Source organism: Bolinopsis microptera, chromosome 8 (assembly GCF_026151205.1).
Source record: "Bolinopsis microptera isolate Bmic1 chromosome 8, MBARI_Bmic_1.0, whole genome shotgun sequence".
NCBI classification, from domain to species: Eukaryota; Metazoa; Ctenophora; class Tentaculata; order Lobata; family Bolinopsidae; genus Bolinopsis; species Bolinopsis microptera.
Genome location: NC_087079.1, coordinates 14,002,675 through 14,016,657, shown reverse-complemented (window position 1 = coordinate 14,016,657; position 13,983 = coordinate 14,002,675). Strand labels below are relative to the sequence as shown.

The 13,983-nt window shown below is 41.2% G+C and overlaps 1 protein-coding gene across 2 annotated transcripts in view; it reads right to left on the bottom strand.

Annotated features, from left to right (window-relative positions):
• The window catches only part of LOC134820038 (low-density lipoprotein receptor 1-like), a 31,966-nt gene extending 17,983 nt beyond the window's left edge, over positions 1-13,983 (bottom strand). For both annotated transcript variants that reach the window (XM_063830221.1, XM_063830222.1), the window contains exon 1: positions 13,958-13,983. The gene's annotated coding sequence lies outside the window, so the exon portion shown is untranslated. The remainder of the gene's footprint in view (positions 1-13,957) is intronic.

The window sequence follows — 13,983 nt, the reverse complement described above, 5'->3', positions numbered from 1 at the left end:
ACTTGTTAAGATAGTAACCAAGTTTTTGTAATTGTAAGCGATCAGTAGCCTCTGGTTATAGTAGTACTGTGTGAAATTCACGACAAAAATGAGTTACTGAATTATCGTCCACGAGGCTCAAAGTCCCTGGAGCAGAACTGAATGTTACTGAACTGCATAGAGCAGCTCTTTTAAAAGGGATAGCTGAACTCATCATGTCTCAACAATCGAACTCTACACTGCTTTATTTTGTTCCAAAAATATCGTATTGTTTAATCTAAAGGTGCTGTTTAATCTTAAAATGCCCGAGACAGATTTGTGAGGTTTTTAGAACAAATATGACCGGAGCAGTGCAGCTGACGAGAGACCGACTATAAAGGGGGACCCCAATAATTACTAATTAGGGGTCAGATCATATCACCAAATAGTGACATATTTATTATTTAGTGGTGTGATCCACCAGTAGATGTAACTGTACATTAAGAAGTTAAAATGATATTTAAGATTTGTCTGCTCGACTCGTAGATCACACAAGATACGGGAGTTCTTGCTAATGGGGGTGGTTCTAGTATTAAGGGACGCGAGACTTTCGTGTCGTAAGCTTGCAAGGGTAGTATATATACTGGTAGATGAAAGATAAATTATGAACCAATCTATGGCAGTATGACTTATGAAGTATCGCATCTACAACTTGAAGATGCAACTTGTAGTACAAGTACAAGTTAGCTAAGTGTAAAGGCAAAGTGCTGTTCGCTGGTGCAGTCCTCTTGTGCTTAGGACTGGGTATATACAGGGTGGCCCAAAAGTGACTACCCACACGCAACCTCTTAATAACTCACGTAATTTGTCTCCAAATTGCACCAAAATTTCAGAGATTATAGATATGGTCAAACTTAGATGTCCTGAAAGTTTCGTAAGCTACGCCCAATTACAGTGGGCGTGGCGTGACACTCCCTCTTTTTCACTATTGTCTTCATAAAATGAGAACGCTTTAAGCTAAGAACTCCACATTTTTTGCACACATTTGGCTTGATAATTTAAAACCTTTCCCAAAGTTTCAAGTTCATTGTTCAAAATTTGGCTGAGTTATGACCATTTCAAAATTCATCGGATACGTGATCCGAGGCAATCACTCAGTCAGTGATCTCTGCACTCAATCAGTGATCTCGTCACTCTGATCAAGAGTAAGGTGTTAGCGTGTATTAATGAGGTTCATTAGGCTTTACCAAACATACTGAGGAGATGACGACCTGATCATGATTGATTGGATACCGATGGCGATAATGACTTTGCTAGACAGGAAAACACCAAATTCTTCGTAAAAGTAAGGTCCTAGGATTCCACGAGAACTAATGGCGCACCAGATCGTGACTTTTTTAGGAAAGTCAGGAATCACGGTATAAAAGTTGGTGTTTCTTTGTGATCCGATAGGCCCGGTTAGAAAGATCTCGCTTTAGGATTCGTTGAAGGGATGTTCTGCTGAGGTCTAAGGCAGGAGCTCGTTTTCGGGTGCCAATTTTAGGTGTATCCATCACGTCACAAACAACCATGGTGATGTTTTCTTCGGTCCTCGCAGTCGTCTTCTGCCGACTCTTCGCCGATCGTTTGCAGAAAAAGTGAACTTGATCTTGTGATGCATATCAAAGCAGCTTTTCCGGCAAAGAGATGGTCGGTTGAATTTCATTTGAAATTGTCGTTTAAGCTGAGGGCAGAACTCCCCATTCTCTTTCTTCAGGTAGACAAACCATCGTTGTTCCGCAGTATAGGGAGGATAGTGAACCATTTTCGATGATTCAATGGATAGTTCGTTCCTTTTTATCGATTGTAAGGAACAAACCTGTGACTAGCAGGGCTAACAAGCCCTGCAACCAATCAAGCTGTGCATGTGAGCCAAACAGGCCATTAACCAAGTGCAGAGATCACTACGACTACCGGACAACTGAACCCAACTTGGACTTTTTCTAGACAGGGTAGCTTGGGAAAATAATCTTAAACCCAATCAGTCTACCTAATTAACTTTGAAACGACAACTGAACCCAATCGTCAGTTAGAAATAACTAACAGATAAACAGGTTTCCAAATACCGTTTAGCTGCTGCCTGGTTTCTATTTATAATATTCAACAAAAATTTATTGGCTAGTGCCCGAAGTGGTCTTACCAACGAGGAGGATACTTTGACTTCTTCTACCTAAGGGGTCGTTCACATATTGTTACGTAATATGTGTACGACCCCTTAGTGTGACAGACATAGTAGATAAGTTCTCACTACCAAGGATCGCCTTCATACAAGCAACAAAACGATTCACCAAATGCGGAGAAAACGAAGTTTAACGTTTTTCTCCACTTATTAATATTTTACCGGGGTAAGCACAGGGCTCCAATGCTCTAAATTACAGTGGTCATGATCTATCCTATAGTGATAATGACCACAGTCCCCTGCGAAGAAGGAGAACCTGAAAATCTGATCGTTGGGTTCAGTTGTCGTATTTCTGATTTCAGTGCAGTTGTGATATGACCTGGGTTCAGTTGTCGTTTTGGGATTTAAGCTGATTGGTCACCCAATTAAGCTGATTGGGTACCTGTTAACTGCGTGGGAACTAGGTTCAATTGGGTTCAGTTGTCGGTCACCCATCACTGACTGAGTGCTCGGATCACGTATCCGATGAATTTTGAAATGGTCATAACTCAGCCAAATTTTGAACAATAAACTTGAAACTTTGGGAAAGGTTTTAAATTATCAAGCCAAATGTGTGCAAAAAATTTGGAGTTCTTAGCTTAAAGCGTTCTCATTTTATGAAGACAATAGTGAAAAAGAGGGAGTGTCACGCCACGCCCACTGTAATTGGGCGCGGCTTACGAAACTTTCAGGAAATCTAAGTTTGACCATATCTATAATCTCTGAAATTTTGGAGCAATTTGAAGACGAATTACGTGAGTTATTAAAAGGTTGCGTGTGGGTAGTCACTTTTGGGCCACCCTGTATTTATTTTGTACACTCAACAACTGCGTAGAGTTCGAGGAGGTAGGGGCTACTAGAATCAAGTACGTTCGAGGAGGTAGGAGCTAGAATCAAGTACGTCCGAGGAGGTAGGGACTAAGGTGGTGTAAGCTAATGATCTTAGAATTGAGTAAAATAACAATAAGAACATGCTACTCATATGGTAACTAGAAAATAAGTCTGCTCAGTTCTTGAGGGGTTAAGTTTGGGATTAGGGTTCGTTCACATATAACGTAATCAACCGAGGGGGGAGGGGGTTCCCAAATCATTACGGTTGATTAAAAATTGCTAAAATATTGATTATATAATATGTGAACGACCCATTGTATTGTAATAATCAAAGAGACTTATAGCTTCCATAGAACAAATAACAATAACACAGTACATTCAACAACTGCGTAGAGTTCGAGGAGGTAGGGGCTACTAGAATCAAGTACGTTTGCTTTAATCATGAAGGACAATTTGCGAGTAAAACTTTAAGACAAGACAGTGTTAGTATAACTTCTTGTTTCTATAGGGTGGTATAAGTTAATGATCTTAGCTTCATGGAGGGGGATTTGTTTCAAAACGTATAAGAGATACGAAAAGTTTTTTTTCGCAGGAGCTTTCAAAATAAATGTGTTAATCGTCTTCAGCTAGTGATGATGTTGTGAAGGGATGATTATATATGATGGAGTGGTGTCAATGAAGTTCTTAGTTCTTAAACATGTGTCGATTTACATGAAATGTAATCTACTCCATATCAATATGACTAAATGTTGCTACATGATCCATTTTAAATCTGCCTCTGAATATGATGAGACCTGTGCTAGGACCAGACCATTTGCTAAAGTGCTAACCTGCTAGATGAGTCTAGGTCAATATTCATCGATGGTAAGGTTATTACTAAAGTCAAGGATACCAAATTCCTAGGTATTGTAATAGATAGTAAGTTAAACTGGGCTGCCCATATGTACTACATTCGTAAAAAACTTCGGTCCATGACTGGTGCAATCTGTAGAATTCGACACTCGATTCTGGTGAACTATATTTGAAAATATATAATGCTCTCTTTGAATCACATCTCAGTTATGGTATAAGTGTTTGGGGCGTTGTCCTTAAATTAAATTATATTGCTCATACATATAGTTTAATACTGTCACCAATATAAGTAATATAAATAATGATATCTATCATCATATAGTAGTATAGTTTTGCCCGAGATGTGCCCGAGATGTGCCCCAGGTGTGCCCCAGGTGGTTCTGCCCGAGGTGTGCCCGATGTGTGATTTCTGCCCGAGATGTGCCCGGGATGTGCCCCAGGTGTGCCCCAGGTGTGCCCGAGTTTGTGCCCGAGGTGTGCCCCAGGTGTTCCCCAGATGTGCATCGGCAGATAACCGAGTTGCCGAGTATATATATACTGGAAGATGAAAGATAAATTATGAACCAATCTATGACAGTATGACTTATTAAAGAAAATCGCGATTATTTAGGTCAAAAATCGGGGCGCCGCGACAAGCCAAACTAGGCAAAATCGCGGCAAAAGATAATGTATTAATTGCTGAGCTAAGTTAGATGTCATATATTCGTTAAACTAGCCAGCATTAGTTTAGTTAGATTAGGGAGCGATAAGCAAAACAATAGTATACCTTATCGGACCTTATTTGGACGGACATTAATTGAACGCTGGAGGCCCTAGCGTTTATCTTAACTAGCAGGAACCCGTATAACCCTAAAATAGTGTCAAGACTCAGGAGACTAAATAATTATTACCAATTTAATTCGCGTTTTTGACACCACTTGGGGGTTCAAATTTTGGGCTCTAAAACTCCTATTCCTTGGCCAATTTTTTATTTTTTCATGCTGATTTGGAGGCCATTAAAGCATTTGACCCAGTCAAAAAAGTATCAGTTGTATATCTTTTACGGTTTTTGCGGAAAGTCGCGTTAAAGTTGATGCCGTGGTGTCAGTAAAATGGTACGGATAAACACATCCATATATATCGTCTCGCTTTATATATAGTAAGATGTCCGTCTAAATAAAGTCCGTTCATTTAAGGTCCGTCCAAGTCCGTTGAATTTTTTTCCAAAATTTTATCCATTTCGAACTTTTTGTTCAGTCGATTTCGCAATAGCTATCATTAAACTAAACTATATAATATATCGTTGAATCAATGAAAACAAACTTATTATAAATTTTGACAGCTAGTTTATGAGCTAACCCTCGCCAACATGACAAACTTGTTTTAGCCTCTAGATATTACGGTAAATCATGTTGCCAACTGCCAAGGACATTTTCCGACGTTGCTATAGTTCGGTGTAGTTTGATGAAAAAAGGTTTTTAAAAAGCGGGTATTACTGATGCTTTAAGCATGGAATATTTAATGCACGAAAACCCATTTGATGAAAATGATATGAGATATTAGATACTGATCATTTACACATATTTTAACATTTTTATGTTCAACCGCGACTGCTTTTCTTGCTTACTGTATGAAAAATGGATTTAATAGTCATTTGCTTAAATTTTTTTAAACGTTAAAAAAAGATGAAAAAATTCGGTGATGGTTTTGAATGCCTTTAGCGTTCATATTAACTAGCAGGAACCCGTCTAACCCTAAAGTGGTGTCAAGACTCAAGAGACTAAAATAATTATTACCTATTTAATTCGGCAGTATCTAGATAGCCCGACCCCTGTCCGCGGACAACTGTCCACGGACAACTGTCTACCAGATAATATTCAATCAGCGGTGGTGTCAAGGCTTATGAAACGATTACGCAACCTTACGAGCAGGGAACCAGGGACATAGATGCGTTACACCCAGGACAGGACATGGAGCTCTTTAGGAGGTTTTTCTGGAATAGGAAGTCTCGAGCATTCTCTAAGGAGGCCGTGGGTCCATTAATTTTGTCCATTAGACAGAAGAGTACCATGTCAGGAATATACTACGCTACAATCAATATTATTCGCAACTAATTATATCCGAGAGACCACATTTGAATCGTAATCAATTTTTTGACTATGCTAGTCGTAACTAATTGCATCCAAGATACCTTAGTTCCCAAAAATTTGTGTGCCATTATATTGAGCACAATTTATTTGAGCCCGAAAAATTTGGGCAGAAAATTTGAACTCATTTGGGCGACCGAAAATTTGGGCACAAATTCTTCGAAAAATGAACGATTTTCCACTAAAATTTCAGTTAGATATTTGCCTTAGTTCATTATTATTCCTTATTATTCCAGTCATTTTGCTTTCAATTTTAAGCATGTAGGTGGTAGTCTGAGTTGTTTCACATTATGAAATTTACGATCTGCCCAGTAACTTAAAAAAAAAGTAAAAAATACAGTGATGATGGCACAGTACAAAATGATAGATATACAATAGTGATATTTAGTCTCTCAATCAGATAGTTTAGTCTACTTACACTCAGCATATCTTATCATACCCCTTTCACATACAATTATCATTATGACGCCTCACCAGATGGTCGAAAGGTTTGGAAGAAAATTAGAAGGTTTACATCATGATCTATCAAACTAAGCGGCACATACGCTTAGCTTTGGGGGAAACAAAGGTGTACATAATTGTGTGTAGCGAACTACTGTAAACCCGGACCAAAGGTCTTGAAGTCTAATTCCAGTTATTTCTATTCATTTAAAATATAAGCCTTTTTACTTGGTCAAGCCATGAATGACAGATTAGAAAACTAAAATTTCAAATATTATTTCACTTGGATTATATGAAGAAAAAGCCATCTTTTTATAGATTTCAGGGCCACAGGCCAAATGCCAAAAGTTTGGTTAGCAAAAAATTTAGCATACGGAAAAGATTTATGCAATTAATTTGGTCTGCAAAAAATTTGGGCGAGAGGCCCGCTCAAATTTTTGGTCGCCCAAATTTTTGGGAATTAAGGTACCATACATACCATTCAATTTCATAACATTTGCGGTCATATGATCTGGTAACCAATCAACTATTCACTGTTATTATGCAGTTATAATATGATCTGGTAGACAGGTGTTCGTGGATAGTTGTCCGTGGACAGTTGTCCGCGGACAGGGGTCGGGCTATCTAGATACTGCCTTTAATTCGCGTTTTTGACACCACTTGGGGGTCTAAAACTCCTATTTCTTGGCCAATTTTTTATTTCTTCATGCTGATTTGAAGGCCATTAAAGCATTTGACCCAGTCAAAAAAGTTTCAGTTGTATATCTTTTACGGTTTTTGCGGAAAGTCGTGTTAAAGTTGATGCCATGGTGTCAGTAAAATGGCACGGAACCATATATATATATATCGTCTCGCTTTATATATAGTAAGATTTCCGTTCATAATTATGTCCGTTCATATAATGTCCGTCCAAACAAGGTCCGATAAGGTATACCTATATTATAGAGAATCGGACACTAACTTATGGACCACCCTGTGTTAAGATTTAAGAGGGCAAACTTTAAAATGTACATACTTTTAGCCACCAGTGACTAGTAACAAGTAAGAGCATTTATTCTTATAATTCGAACTAAAATCGAAAATTATTACCAGATGTTATTATCGAAGTTATCAGATTTCAGAAGGATATATAGTCCCCGTTGCCGGGGGGATTTTGTCAAGTTTAAAATATAACATATATGTAAAAGAAATGAGAAGGTTTAAAGATTGAGTAAAAATCTAAATGCAATAATCTTACATAAAGATTTAAAAATACAGAAAATAGCAATATCAAGTTGAACAAGTAGGATAAGGAATAAATTCAGCATATTGTGTTGAGTCCTACTATAAACTGAATTTAACTTTGGTTACGCACGCTTAAGTAGTTCAAGTTGTGAAGATTTAATAAAGTCCGTTATCTAATCTGGTTACGGTCGCGGTATCTGGAAATTACCTGGAAACATATGTTCCGCCGAATAGAGATTCCGGGGAATGAAAAACTGAGCGCCGCCTAATTATCCTGGAAATTGATAAGAAAGGTCATTGCATTTGAAGCATGAAGAATAAATTAGTGAGGAAAAAAACCAATTTGTTTGAGATTAGAAATTGCCGTTTGGAGCACAATTTTCTCAAACGGTAGTACGGACTATAACACGTACAGAAACACAAGACACAGCAAAAAAAACCCTAAAGAAAGTCCACCTACCACTCATGAAGTGGGCCATGAATGCTAACATGTAACAAATGTAACATGTACCAGTAACATGTAACAAATCAACTTTCAATCCCCTCAAAAATCAGCGAGGCTAAAAGTGAAAACTCTTTTTGTTCAACAATGGAAGAAAAAGCGAGAACTCAACAGAAAATTGAGATTTTACAAACTCATCAAGGCAAGCTTCGGTTAGTTGCAAAAACATATTTGTCGATCGATCTACGGTCACGTACAGTAGTGCAGACTATAAAAAAACTTGCACAACTCAGAACAATCTCACAAAGACGGAAAGTGTGGAATACATGAAGCTCATCTCCGATGATAGGATCGAGGAATGGATTACTGGGCGGCGCTCAGCCTGCCATTCCGCCGAATCTTTATTCGGCGTATATGTTTATGAACATAATAGCCTGGGGTCCCCAGGTAAGGAATGGAAGCTCCAGAATTGATGAAGGTCTATACTATTATAGTGACTCTTCATTTTCTGTAGAACAGTGTTTGCATACCTTGCTTATGGTGATTTATGCCATGACTTCCTGTTTCAATATTGTATTATATATCATATGCGCGGTGCTCTTTTTATTTCAACTTCAAGCTTCCTGAACACTGAACAGTGGAGAGGGCAATAGACTAGCTCAAGCTAGGTAAGTGATCATGGCCATGCCATAATGTGATCATTAGAATATTTAAATTTCATATAACTTATTTTTTATTGGTCCAATAATATAATTTTAATTTTAATTCACTTTTACTTTTACTTTTAGTCCGATGATAGAATATGACTGAAATTAAAAAGTTGTTCTATAATTTGCCTGGACAAAATTAAGCTCGCAGTGGAAAAAAATCAACGGACATCAAGTTTAGCTAGGTCGAACTTATAAACGAACGGACTTTAATTGAACCAGAACGGACGCGGACATTAAAAATAAAATGAACGCTAGGCCCTAGGGGCTTCAGCGTTGCAATTAATGTCCCTTTAATTTGTCGGGCCTTATTTGAACTTTCAATTATAAGGTCTGATAAGAAACGTGCGATGAGCAATAGACTACTACTATGTACTAGCAATTAGAGTCTAATTGCTAGTCTATTGCTTATCCAGCAAATAAACTGACTAGCAAGCAATAGACTAGCAAGCTAGATAAAGATCTGACCAAGTCCTGGCCTGCCGAAATTTAAGTATATTATACTAGGAGAATGGGCTGTCTATTGATATTTTGGTTAATTTTGCAGTCTGTCAGGTCTTGCTCATTCTTCAAGACATCGATTAGTGAAGCCCATGACACAGGCGGGGCTAAGTGCAAAGAAACTGATGCTCACTGCTGCTCACTGCTGCTCACTGACAGCACGAGAGATAATCCTTAAAAGTTAAAGGACCAGTTAACTGAAAAATTTGTAGTCTCCAATTTGGCTAAGATTTAAATCAGCTGTGACAAACTGGTAAAGAATCGTATCGCCGAAAGAACCAACTCTCTAGCGTACGTGTAACGCGTGTTATTGCAATAATAAGCTGTGGCCTCGTGACGTCATAAAGTCCCTCAGTGCATAGCGTAATTTACATTACAAATGTTTATCATCGTCAATAAAACACGTGTAACTCACTCAAATTTTAGAATTATGACTATTACCCTAGTTCTCCAAAATCCTCATAGTTTTGGCTAATATCATTCTAACTAAAGGAATAGCTGATTGGATGTACAGTGCTCACGTCATGATTTTAAACAGTGATATAGGTTCTTGAACAGTGGCGGGTGAATGTACGGTTAGAAAGTTTCTGCTATTACAACTTATGTCATATGTGATAATTTTGGATTGTTTTCATTGCTTAATTACACAAGCAGCTAGGGAGACTGTACCGATTATTTTTCCCCAGTCCATGAAACTCTAACGAATTTAGAAAGTATCTAGATAAGTAGGAGTTTGTTCAATTCCGAGAGCAATTATATTTATAGCATAGCGAAATTTATAATTTTAATCCGCATGTGTCTGCAGCCAGTACAGGAGACAAGAAGTCTGGCTACTTTACGGCCGTTCCTCTGGGACCATTAGTAGAAGTAGCTTCTATCAAACAGTGCCGTGGGAACAGAATTCCCGCCAAAATACCCGGTCTCGGGTCTACCAAATAGTAATACTGATCGGAGTGTACTATGTGTGCGGTGTGTTTTGAATTAGACTTACGGCTTACCTAGTTGTTATCCTAATTGCATTATCAGCGGTACATAACATAAATAAACTGCTGGTAAGTTTAAATACCAAGTGCAAACGTGTTCAGTCAATCGACCCACTGAAAAACTATAGAATTTCCAAGACCCTATTATTCTCTGGCCATATATTACGGCACGATCGAATGTTAGATGGCTAAACGACCAAAGTTATAATCTATACAATTCTAAAACTATGAGCTAGCACTTTATTCTAAAAATACACTTTTTATATTACTCCTGATTTTTACATTTCACGTAAAACATTGTCGCCACAGGTTGATCATGGACACTAACAGCTTGATTTGAGATAAATGACTAATGAGTTTCTCTAAAGTTAACTCTAAAGTTGTGTAGTCCAGTCATTTATGGACATTTATGGAAATGAACCTGCAAATGTTCAAATACTCACGAAACTTTGCACAGACCTTCCCGAAGGAATGAATAAACGATTTTCGTTTGGAGACATTTTTTTGACCGTGGAGAAAACCCAGGAGGGCCACGCCCATATTGACCCAATAACGTAACCGACCCCTTGCTTTTGAAGGTCGTAGAGACTTCAAAATAGGCTTGAACGAAGCCGCATATGCATGTTTATATAGGAGTTATTGAGCAACACATGGCCTAAAATCCTTACTTTTCGAGAAATTCGCCAAAAACCATTTTGGGCGTGGTGCCGAGCCCATTTTCGATAGGATCGTGATAGATATTAATATATGACTTACGAACAAACATATGCCTTAAAGTGCTTACTTTTTCGGCACTATCCGTCGCGGAGTCGAGTCCGCGGCGGAGCCGCCGGACTTCGAGCGGACTCCGAGCGGACTCCGGCGGAGCCGCCGGACTCCGAGCGGACTCCGGCGGTGCTCCGCCAAAATGTATTTACAGTGGACTCGAGTACATTTTGGCGGACTCCGAGCGGAGCCGAGCGGACTCCGAGCGGACTTTAAAGTCCGCCGCGGACTCCGAGCGGCTCCGCGGCGGCTCGGCGGAGTGTCCGCCGCGGACTAAGCCACTAGGCGGACTCCGGTCCGCCGCGGACTCCGGTGGAGTGCTTGGCGGACTCCGCCGGACCTCTCCGCCAGACTTGAATCCGGCGGAGTCCGGCGGAGCTTGGCGGACTCCGCCAGCTCGGCGGACTCCGCTCGGAGTCCGCCGGACTCCAACAGAGTCCACTGACTTCCGACCTCCGTCTTCCGACCCTCGGCTAAATTTGTCACGTGACATACAACATAGCATTTTGCAATATTGTGGTCAGATGAAAAGGTCGCTAGTGATAAACCTTAACCATTACCCTCACAATGTCAATAGTGTACAACTCTAGTCCTAACTTTGACCCTATAATGTATAAACGTTGACCCTAACCCTCCACCAAACCGTCCGCAGCGAAATATCAATGTCATTGACTGGTCACGTGACCAAAACAATTTTTGTCATATTATCTCATATGGGGAAGCGTTTTTAGTTTTACCCTACACGTTGCATGTGGCGTCATTCGGCCGGATCCCAGCAAGCAAAAATACGTCGACCATCACAGGACGACGCCAGCAAGCACTCTCTACGCTATTCGAGCTCCGATCGTCCTGTGACGAAGTAAGGACGAAGCCTGAGGTCCTCAGGTAACATCGACCACCGATTGAAAATTCAAAGATTTTTTGACATAAAGGTCAAATGTAAAACTAAAATCTTGATGCTGATTGATTGACGACGTCAATTTTTGAGCACAGCGCGAGCGCATGCGGAAAAGGACTGCGTAGCTAGTCCATAGTCAAGATGTTGATAAATATTTGGCTTGTGGCGCGATGTGTTGCTCTAACTATAGCCCTCTCGCTTGCAGTAGCGCGCGACCGCCGGAAATGACTTGTGGAACAAGCGCGCCCGCAGCGGCGCGAAAGCACCTGGTTAGCTAAATGAACGCGATGTGCCTTGCATTGTAGGATGAAATCCTATTAGCTGACGCCACTCGCAGCTGTGATGTTCGCTGTACGTCAGCGATCGAAATTTATACGCGTATCACCCGTTAAGATGTGCCACCCGACGCGCCACTCAATTTTTTTCGTTGCTCGTCGCACGTCGACGCCCTCATTAAATTTTTGGAGAAAATCGCTCGCCAAAATTTGTTGGACCAGGACGATGTCCTAGCCTGGCAGCTCATTGCGCGGCGCGTCGCAACGAGCTTCGTTGTTCGTCGACGTGCGACGAGCAACGAAAAAAATTGTGTGGCGCGTCGAGTGGCACATCTTAACGGGGGATACGCGTATAAATTTCGATCGCTGACGTACAGCGAGCAGCACAGCTGCGAATGGCGTCAGCTAGTAGGATTTCATCCTACAAGGCACATCGCGTTTACCTAGCTAACCAGGTCATTTCCGCCTCCGGCGGTCGCGCGCTACTGCAAGCGAGAGGGCTATAGTTAGAGCAACACATCGCGCCACAAGCCAAATATTTATCAACATCTTGACTAGCTACGCGGTCCTTTTCCGCAATATGCGCTCGCGCTGTGCTCAAAAATTGACGTCGTCAATCAATCAACATCAAGATTTTAATTTTACATTTGACCTTTATGTCAAAAAATCTTTGAATTTTCAATCGGTGGTCGATGTTACCTGAGGACCTCAGGCTTCGTCCTTACTTCGTCACAGGACGATCGGAGCTCGAAGAGCGTAGAGAGTGCTGGCTGGCGTCGTCCTGTGATGGTCGACGTATTTTTGCTTGCTAAAAACGCTTCCCCATATGAGATAATATGACAAAAATTGTTTTGGTCACGTGACCAGTCAATGACATTGATATTTCGCTGCGGACGGTTTGGTGGAGGGTTAGGGTCAACGTTTATACATTATAGGGTCAAAGTTAGGACTAGAGTTGTACACTTGACACTATTGACATTGTGAGGGTAATGGTTAAGGTTTATCACTAGCGACCTTTTCATCTGACCACAATATTGCAAAATGCTATGTTGTATGTCACGTGACAAATTTAGCCGAGGGTCGGAAGACGGAGGTCGGAAGTCAGTGGACTCTGTTGGAGTCCGGTGGACTCCGAGCGGAGTCCGCCGAGCTGGCGGACTCCGCCAAGCTCCGCCGGACTCCGCCGGATTCAAGTCTGGCGGAGAGGTCCGGCGGAGTCCGCCAAGCACTCCGCCGGAGTCCACGGCGGACCGGAGTCCGCTTAGTGGCTTAGTCCGCGGCGGACACTCCACCGAGCCGCCGCGGAGCCGCTCGCAGTCCGCGGCGGACTTTAAAGTCCGCTCGGAGTCCGCTCGGCTCCGCTCGGAGTCCGCCAAAATGTACTCGAGTCCACTGTAAATACATTTTGGCGGAGCACCGCCGGAGTCCGCTCGGAGTCCGGCGGCTCCGCCGGAGTCCGCTCGGAGTCCGGCCGGAGTCCGGCGGCTCCGCCGCGGACTCGACTCCGCGACGGATAGTGCCACTTTTTCAGTTATTGGCGAAAAACTGATTTTCGGTTCCAGAAATCATGCAAAACTATGGGTATCTGGTGAATTGGGCTATGAAGGCCCTAAAGGTTTTTGAATGTGTGCAAATTCAAATTGTGCAGAATGGCCATGTTTATATATATATATATTATGACGCAATGAAACTACCGGACTGCGATGTATGGGGACTTGCCACCCCATGGCAACATTAAAATATATCGACTCTGTTACATCGTTTCCTCAAATTATTTGTTATA